Genomic DNA, 8,545 nt, shown 5'->3' on the forward strand with positions numbered 1-8,545 from the left:
TGCAGCATAACTGCCACAAAGCTGAAACAATCGGCTATGCCCACCAGCCACCAGGTGCCCCTTTCAACTGACCAGGCACTTCACTGAGCCCTCTAAGGCCAAATAGCTGTCAGCTACCAGTCTGATTTCCCCAAGTTTCTGGGGGGAGAATAGAGGGTTCTTTAAAGGATCCCTCACCCCGTTTGTCCTGCACCCCACAGCCTGGGAAAAGCCACCCCTTATTTCACAGAAAGGAACCAAAGTTCCTCCATGCCAGAAAACCCAAGCCTGGTTATTGGGGACTGTCCCTGCCCGGCCCTATCCTCTGGCTGCCACCAGAGGGTGCCACATGCACACTGCTGAGTGGGATGGGCCAGAGAAGTAAATTCACAGAGCCCCTTGTTTTTCATTTCATTATCTTTTAAAAATGTTTTTATTGATTTTTAGAGAGAGAGGAAGAGAGATAGAAACATTGATAAGAGAGAAACATCATCTATTGGCTGCCTCCTGCATGGCCCCCTGCTGAGCATCCAGCCCACAACCCAGGTATGTGCCCTGATCTGGCATCCAACCAGCAACCTCTTGATTCATGGGTTGATGCCCAACCACTGAGCAACACCAATCTGGTGAGAGCCCCTTGTTTTTACTGCCTGGTTCTGTGTGCCTTCCAGCTGGACACACCTGAGTGCCAACCTCCCTGAGCCCAGGGGTCCCTGGGAACCCACCACTTTAACTTTTCTGTGGTCCATATGTTACACATGCCTACTCATGCTCAGCAACATTGGTTGGGCACCAATGAAATACATGGGGCTGAGGAGTCTTTGGAGAGGCCTGAGGTCCAGTGGGAAGAGCCAAACCCATGATGAGGTGACGGTGAGGCTGACCCCTCACTAGGGATGGCTTGGCTAGGCCTCTTGGTCAGCCTATCCTCCAACTCTGGGGGCTTGAGTAGGCGTTTGCTTGCTTGGGGTCAGATGAGGCAGCTGTACTGGGTTCTTCAAGATGGGCAGTGCTGCCCTAGTTGGGTGGCTCGGTTGGAGCATTGACCTGTGCACCAGAGGGTGGTGGATTTGGGGTACATACCTGGGTTGCAGGTTTGATCCCTGGTTGGGAGTATGGGAGGCAACCAATCAATGTTTCTCACATCAATATCTCCCCACCACCACCCCCGCCATTTTTCTTTTTCTAAAATCAATTAAAAAATGATTTTAAACACTGTTTTTGAAATAAAAGATGGCCAGTGCTATGGGGTCAGATGTGATTTTTGTGGAGCACAGAGCAGCAGATGGAGGGTATAGTATGGAGAGGTGAGCAGGACTCGGCCTCCTTGGGAGGTTTACATAAAGCATCCTTCCTCCAGTGAGAGATGCTGGTCATGGTGTGTAGATCACTATCCACTTCTGTGCACATAGAAAATAAACATAATTAGAGAAACCAAGATGGCGGCATAGGTGAACACCTAAACTGCTGCCTGGTACAACAATTTCAAAACTACAGCTAAAAGACGGAACAGACATCATCCAGAACCACAGGAAAGCTGGCTGAGTGGAAATTCTACAACTAGAAGGAAAGAGAGGGGCACACGGAGACTCAGAGGAGCTGCAAAAGGCTGAGGTACGGCGATGCGCACGGAGAGGACGGGCGGCTGAGTCCCTGGCTAGCTTTCTCCAGCGGGAGAGAGATGGAAGCTCCCGACTGCACTGAACCCCAGTTCCAGGCAAGACCCTGAGGTCCCAGATTCATACGGGGGGAGTCTGGACTGTCGGGAAAAGAGAGGAGTGCACGGAAACTCCGGAGCCGCAAAAGGCGGAGATCTGGAGGCGCGCGCGTGAATGCATGCAGAGAGAACTGACTGCTGAGTGTGCTGCTGGCTTTCTCTAGCGGGAGGAAGTCGGAAGCTCCCGACTGTGCTGAACTCCAGTTCTGGGCAAGAATCTGGGAATCCAGATTAAATGGGGGAGAAACTGGACTGTCTGGCAGCGGGCGAAACTCGAGGGCGGCTTTCTCTCAGAGGTGCTTGCAGCGATTACCGAGGGACACTGAGACCCAGGGGCCTCATAGGGCAGGGCTGATGGGAAGCCAAGGCTGTCTGCTCAGCCCTGAGACTCCGGCCCATCCAAGGTGAGCACAGAGGCTTTTGCAATTTTGCAAGTCTTGTTTCATAAGGCTGTCTCCAGCACAGAAGTTCCCCTGGCGTAGACACAGCAGATCCTCACAGCCAGTTGGCCTGGAGGTCAATTCCTCCCAGTGATACCAACAACAATCAAGACTTTACAACAAGGCTGTACACACAGTCCACAAAGGGGTGCACCAAGAGTGTCCACCTCAGCCCTGACCGGTTTGGCTCAGTGGATAGAGCGTCGGCCTGCGGACTGAAGAGTCCCAGGTTCGATTCCAGTCAAGGGCATGTACCTTGGTTGCGGGCACATCCCCAGTAGGTGTGCAAGAGGCAGCTGATCGATGTTTCTCTCCCATCGATGTTTCTAACTCTCTATCCCTCTTCCTTCCGCTCTATAACAAATCAATAAAATATATTAAAAAAAAAAAAAAAAAGGAGTGTCCACCTCAGGTAACTGGGGAGGCTGAGCCACTGGGCCCTATAGGACACCTAGCGCACAAAGCTACTCTACCAACTCAGGGAAGCAGCGAAAATGCAGAGACAAACAGATCACAAACGAAAGAAATGGAGGAAAGCAAACGACTGGATATAGAGTTCAAAACCACGGTTATAAGGTTTTTCAAGAATTTCCTAGAAAAGGCCAATAAATTTAGCGAGACCCTTGAGGATATGAAAAAGGACCAACTAGAAATTAAACATACATTGACTGAAATAAAAAATATTATACAGAGACCTAACAGCAGACTAGAGGAATGCAATAATCAAGTCAAAGATTTGAAATACAAAGAAGCAAAAAACTCAACTGGAAAAGCAAAAAGAAAAAAGAATCCAAAAATTTGAAGACAGTGTAAGGAGCCCCTGGGACAACTTCAAGTGTACCAACATCAGAATTATGGGGGTGCCAGAAGAAGAGAGAGAGCAAGATACCGAAAACCTATTTGAAGAAATAATGACTGAAAACTTCCCCCACCTGGTGAAAGAAATAGACTTACAAGTCCAGGAAGCGCACAGAACCCCAAACAAAAGGAATCCAAAGAGGACCACACCAAGACACATCATAATTAAAATGCCAAGAGCAAAAGACAAAGAATATTAAAAGCAGCAAGAGAAAAACAGTTACCTACAAGGGAGCACCCATACGATTGTCAGCTGATTTCTCAACAGAAACTATGCAGGCCAGACGGGAGTGGCAAAAAATATTCAAAGTGATGAATAGCAAGAACCTACAACCAAGATTACTCTACCCAGCAAAGCTATCATTCAGAATTGAAGGTCAGATAAAGAGCTTCACAGATAAGAAAAAGCTAAAGGAGTTCATCAACACCAAACCAGTATTATATGAAATGCTGAAAGGTACTCTTTAAGAAGGGGAAGAAGAAGATGCCGAAACCGGTTTGGCTCAGTGGATAGAGCGTCAGCCTGCGGACTGAAGGATCCCGGGTTCGATTCCGGTCAAGGGCATGTACTTTGGTTGCGGCACATCCCCAGTGGGGGGTGTGCGGCAGGCAGCTGATCGATATTTCTCTCTCATCGATGTTTCTAACTCTCTATCCCTCTCTCTTCCTCTCTGTAAAAAATCAATAAAAATATATTTTAAAAAAATAATAAAAAAAAGAGGAAGAAGAAGAAAAAGGTAAAGATAAAAATTATGAACAACAAATACATACCTATCGAGTGAATCTAAAAATCAAGTGAATAAAAAATCTGATGAACAGAATAAACTGGTGAATATAATAGAATCAGGGGCATAGAAAGGGAGTGGACTGACAATTCTCAGCAGGAAAAGGGTGTGGGGGGGCACGGGAAGAGACTGGACAAAGGCCGTACACCTATGGATGAGGACAGTGGGGGGAGGTAAGGGCAGAGGGTGGGGTGGGAACCGGGTGGAGGGGAGCTATGGGGGGGAAAAAGAGGAACAATTGTAATAATCTGAACAATAAAGATTTATTAAACTGAAAAAAAAAAACATAATTAGCAACTGGGCCAGCAGCCTGGTCCTTTTCCTCACACTAGGTATTCTTGTCCCTTCATCCACTCAGCAAGCAGCCCTGTGCCACTGTGGGGTGTTCTTGGTGACAACTCACTGAAATCTACCTCAGTTTCCCCAGGGGTGAGATGGAGAAATCCAAGCAGCCAAGTCTGGATTTATGAGAACATCTTTGGCAAGTGCTTGGAGGGTTCAGGAACCAAGGTCTCAGGGTCACAGCCTGCTCAGGGCAGAGGGACTGTCAGATGAACAAGGGCCCATCCCCCAGACTGCTTTGAAATGTTCCACCTGCTTCTCTGGGACACCGTGAGCACAGGGACTGTGGTGGAGGCCTCTGTGGGCCTGCCCTGAGCCTCTGCATCAACCCCCATCTGGTGCCATGACCCTAAGAGTACCTCTACCTAAAACAGGGCTGTCAGACTGGGCCTCCCAACGCCCCCCACCAACCCCCACCAGAGGTTCTAGGGGCAGTGAGCTCAGCAGGGAAAGGAAACCCAGATGAGTCCTAAGTCAGCACAACTGGAGACCCCACCCTATGGTGCAGACTGAGGCCCTGGGGAGGGATGCTCTGCCTAAGGTCACTTGCCACTTGGGGTGGACAACAAGGCTCTGTCCTGCACAATGGTGTTTAGACATGCTACTCCCCTTCCTAGAGGTGAATGTAGGGTCCCAGTCCTGCCATGCATGGTTGACCAGCCATTCAGTATTTCTTAAGTGTGGCCATGGATTTTCCAGGTAGCGCTTGAAACTTAAACTCCAGGGCTCCTCACAGGTCCCCAAACTACGGACTTTAGGGCTTTGGACCTGGGCCTGCCCCAACTGCTGAGAGGGGTGTGAAGTGGTGGCTGAGAGGTCATGACCAATGCTGTGGGGTGGCTTTGAGGGACGGGAACAATAGAGTAATGGCCTGGGGCATATTGGAGACTCAGTGTGGGGAGGCCTGTGTGCCCAGAGCTCTGGATGGTGGGATAGACGGGTTCCTTTCAAAGCAGTTTTAGGCAACAGACCATTATAAACTTAGAGTTTTATACCTGTCTACAGTCTAGCCCTATGCTGCCATCTCTGGGTGTCATCTACACTCATCCCCTAGGTCAGTGGTCGGCAAACTCATTAGTCAACAGAGCCAAATATCAACAGTACAACGACTGAAATTTCTTTTGAGAGCCAAATTTTTTAAACTTAAACTTCTTCTAACGCCACTTCTTCAAAATAAACTCACCCAGGCCGTGGTATTTTGTGGAAGAGCCACAATCAAGAAGCCAAAGAGCCGCATGTGGCTCGCGAGCCACAGTTTGCCGACCACTGCCCTAGGTCCTCAATATCCCTTCCCACACAAGGCACAACCTACCTCAGGGCCTTTACACAGGCTGTTCCGTCTGCCACTCTTCCTGCAGATGTCCATATAACCCTCCCTCCCTCCAGGTCTTCATTCAGACAGCACCTGCTTGGGGCCTCTGGACATCACACCACACACCTTCCTTACCCTTTTCATGGCTCTTAATAGTTGTGTAGCACTTACCACCTTCTAAAGGACAATATGTTGCCCTAACCGGTTTGGCTCAGTGGAAAGCGTGTTGGCCTGCAGAAAGTTCTTGGGTTCAATTCCGGTCAAGGGCACATGCCCAGGTTTCAGGCTAGATCCCCAGTAGGGGGCATGCAGGAGGCACCGATCAATGATTCTGTCATTGATGTTTCCATCTCTGAAATCAATAAAACATATATATGAAATCAATAAAACATATATATATTATTAAATAATACATATATATTATATATATTTAAAATGTTTATTAAAAAAGGACACTATGTCTACTAAACATAATGTTTGCAATATTGGTTATCTGTGTTCTCCGCTCAACTGTCAGCCCTACCAGGAAAGGGTGGCCCATTAGGTTCACTTTTGAGTCCCAGACCCTGATCAGATGCTTAATAAATATTTTGGAATGAATGAATGAGTGAGTGCATTCAGTGCAAAGAATCCTCTGACCTGGCAAGTAGTGAGAGTGAGTGAGAGAGATGCGGGAGGCCGGTGGCAGCCCACCCCAGGGGTGGAACCTGTACTTTGTGGAGGAGTCACCGGGACTTGGGGACAAAACTCCAAGGCTCAGAGAGGCTGGAACCCTGTAGGCCTCAGAGTCCTTTGACTTGCAGGTCTATCCCAGGTCCCTAGGAAGCAGTTGCAGGTCTGCCTCTCCAGCTGCCAGGCGTGGTGGGTTCTCAGGCTGGTCCGCACAAAATTCACTTCCCCACTCTCAGCAACCAACCCCAGGGGTTCTGGCGGCTTGCCCAGACTGACATCTTCCCAGGGCGCACATAAAAGATCCCCCTTCAGCGGGAACACACATCTGCCTGGGGGGGAGGGGGACACAGCCTGGCACTGCCAAGTCTGCCCAGCCTCTCTTGCTGCCTCTGGACAGACAGTGGCCCTGCCTGCCACCCCAGGGTCTGGCTGAGGGCAGCACAGAGGTGGTCCCTGGTGAAGGCGTAGGAATTCCCAGGGCTCAGGGCAGCCTGATGGAGGCAAGAGATGGCCTAGCTCAGCTCACCCATTGTCCAAATGTGCAGGGACAAGTCACATCTCCACTCTCATGGCCCTGGCATCCTGGTGGGTGGAGGCACCCAATATGACATCAGGCTGAAAAGTGCCATAAAGGCTGGAGGGTCCCAGGAGGTCAGGGCTCCTGTGTCCTAGGCTGGAGTGTTCCTCCCACTCTTTGAGACCCCTCTTTTTCTCTCCTCCCTCTGTCTTTCCTTTGTGTCCATCTCTAGCTATCTCCATCCTCCTCATGACACTCTGGTTGAGCTGGGGGAAACAAGGGAGGGGCAAAGGACAGAGTCCTGGGCCTGTGCCCCATGTCACCTAACACCAACTTGGCTCCAGCCCCAGAAACAGAACCTCAGGTGCCTTCTTGGAAATGGAGGCAGAGGGGCTGGAGGCTAGGGGCCTGACTGGGGCAGAGTAATTGGGCATCTGGTGGGAAGGGATGGCAGGCTCTGGGACTTACCATTTTTTTTTTAATATATATTTTATTGATTTTCTACAGAGAGGAAGGGAGAGGGATAGAAAGTTAGAAACATCGATGAGAGAGAAACATCGATCAGCTGCCTCCTGCACACCTCCCACTGGAGATGTGCCCGCAACCAAGGTACATGCCCTTAACCGGAATCGAACCTGGGACCCTTCAGTCTGCAGGCCGACGCTCTATCCGCTGAGCCAAACCAGTTTGGGCTATTTTTTAAAAATATATTTTTATTGATTTCAGAGAGGAAGGGAGAGGGAGACAGAAACATCAATGATGAGAGAAAATCATTGATTGGCTGCCTCCTGCACGTCCCCTACTGGGGACAGAGCCCACAACCCAAGGCATGTGCACTTGATCGGACTGAACCCGGGACCCTTCAGTCTGCAGGCCGATGCTCTATGCACTGAGCTAGGGCCCGATTTTTTAATTATTATTTATTTCAGAAAGGAAGGGAGAGGGAGATAAGAATGATAAGAGAGAATCACCAATCTGCCACCTACTGCTACCCAACACCGGGGATCAGAGATTGAGCCTGCAAGCCGGTCATGCACCCCAACCAGGAATTGAACTGTGACCTCCTGGTCCATAGGTCGACGCCCAACCACTGAACCACACTGATTTTAAAGCCCACTAATTTTGTCCCGGCTGGGTAGCTCAGTTGGTTAGAGAATTGTCCCAATACACTAAGGTTTCCGGTTTGCTCCCTAGTTAGGGCAAGAATCAACAAATTAATGCATAAATAAGTGGAACAACAAAGTGATGCTTCTCTCTCCTGTCCTCTCTCTAAAATCAATAAGTGAAAATTTAAATGCCCACTAAATTCACACTGTGTTCCACTGTGATTTAGGACCCTGTTTGAGGGTGTGAGTCACCAGCACCCTTAGGCGGCTCTTCCTATTGGCCTCAGTTTCCTTATATGCAGAAGGTGGGGGGAAGGGGCGACTGAGGAATGAGAACAGCGGCATTGACCCCACTTTGCCCCTTCCCACATAACACATTCTCACTTGAGGGGGCCCTCAAGTGAACAAGCAAGGCTCTCCTAGCCTTTAAAAACAGCCTTTTATTATGGAAATCTTCAAACCCAAAGAAAGGAAAGAGGCTGTCACGGGAACGCCCCACTTCTCCGCGTCCCGCTGGTAATGGTTACCGCCCCGCCGGGTGCTCTGGAAAGAGGAGAAACCCAAGGCCAAGGTCGCGTGCAGAGGTTCAGGCCCCGTGGCGGGGCTCGGTGACCTTGAGCGCGTCCTGCCGTTTCGTGGGCTTTGGTTTCCCCTTTTGGGAAGATACCTGAGCGGGTCTTTCAGGTCTCAGGCCGCGTGACCTTGGGCTGTCCCCGACGCGCGGCCTCAGTTTCCCGGCGCGTACACGGGCAGAGGCGGGATTCCCGCCCCTGCCCAGCCCCTGCGAACCAGGCTCCACCCCACGCGACTCCGCCCC

The 8,545-nt window shown here is 50.1% G+C and overlaps 1 long non-coding RNA gene across 1 annotated transcript; it reads right to left on the bottom strand.

The window, feature by feature from the left end:
• Window positions 1-386: 386 nt before the first annotated feature.
• LOC308252221 lies at window positions 387-8,532 on the bottom strand. Its single transcript, XR_013961002.1, has 3 exons — window positions 8,396-8,532; window positions 5,605-5,785; window positions 387-1,379 (listed from the first exon to the last, which is right to left on the bottom strand). It is a non-coding gene; the product is annotated as an uncharacterized lncRNA (long non-coding RNA).
• Window positions 8,533-8,545: the final 13 nt, after the last annotated feature.

The sequence above is a fragment of the Plecotus auritus genome, assembly GCF_963455305.1.
Source record: "Plecotus auritus genome assembly, chromosome: 6".
Classification (NCBI taxonomy): Eukaryota; Metazoa; Chordata; class Mammalia; order Chiroptera; family Vespertilionidae; genus Plecotus; species Plecotus auritus.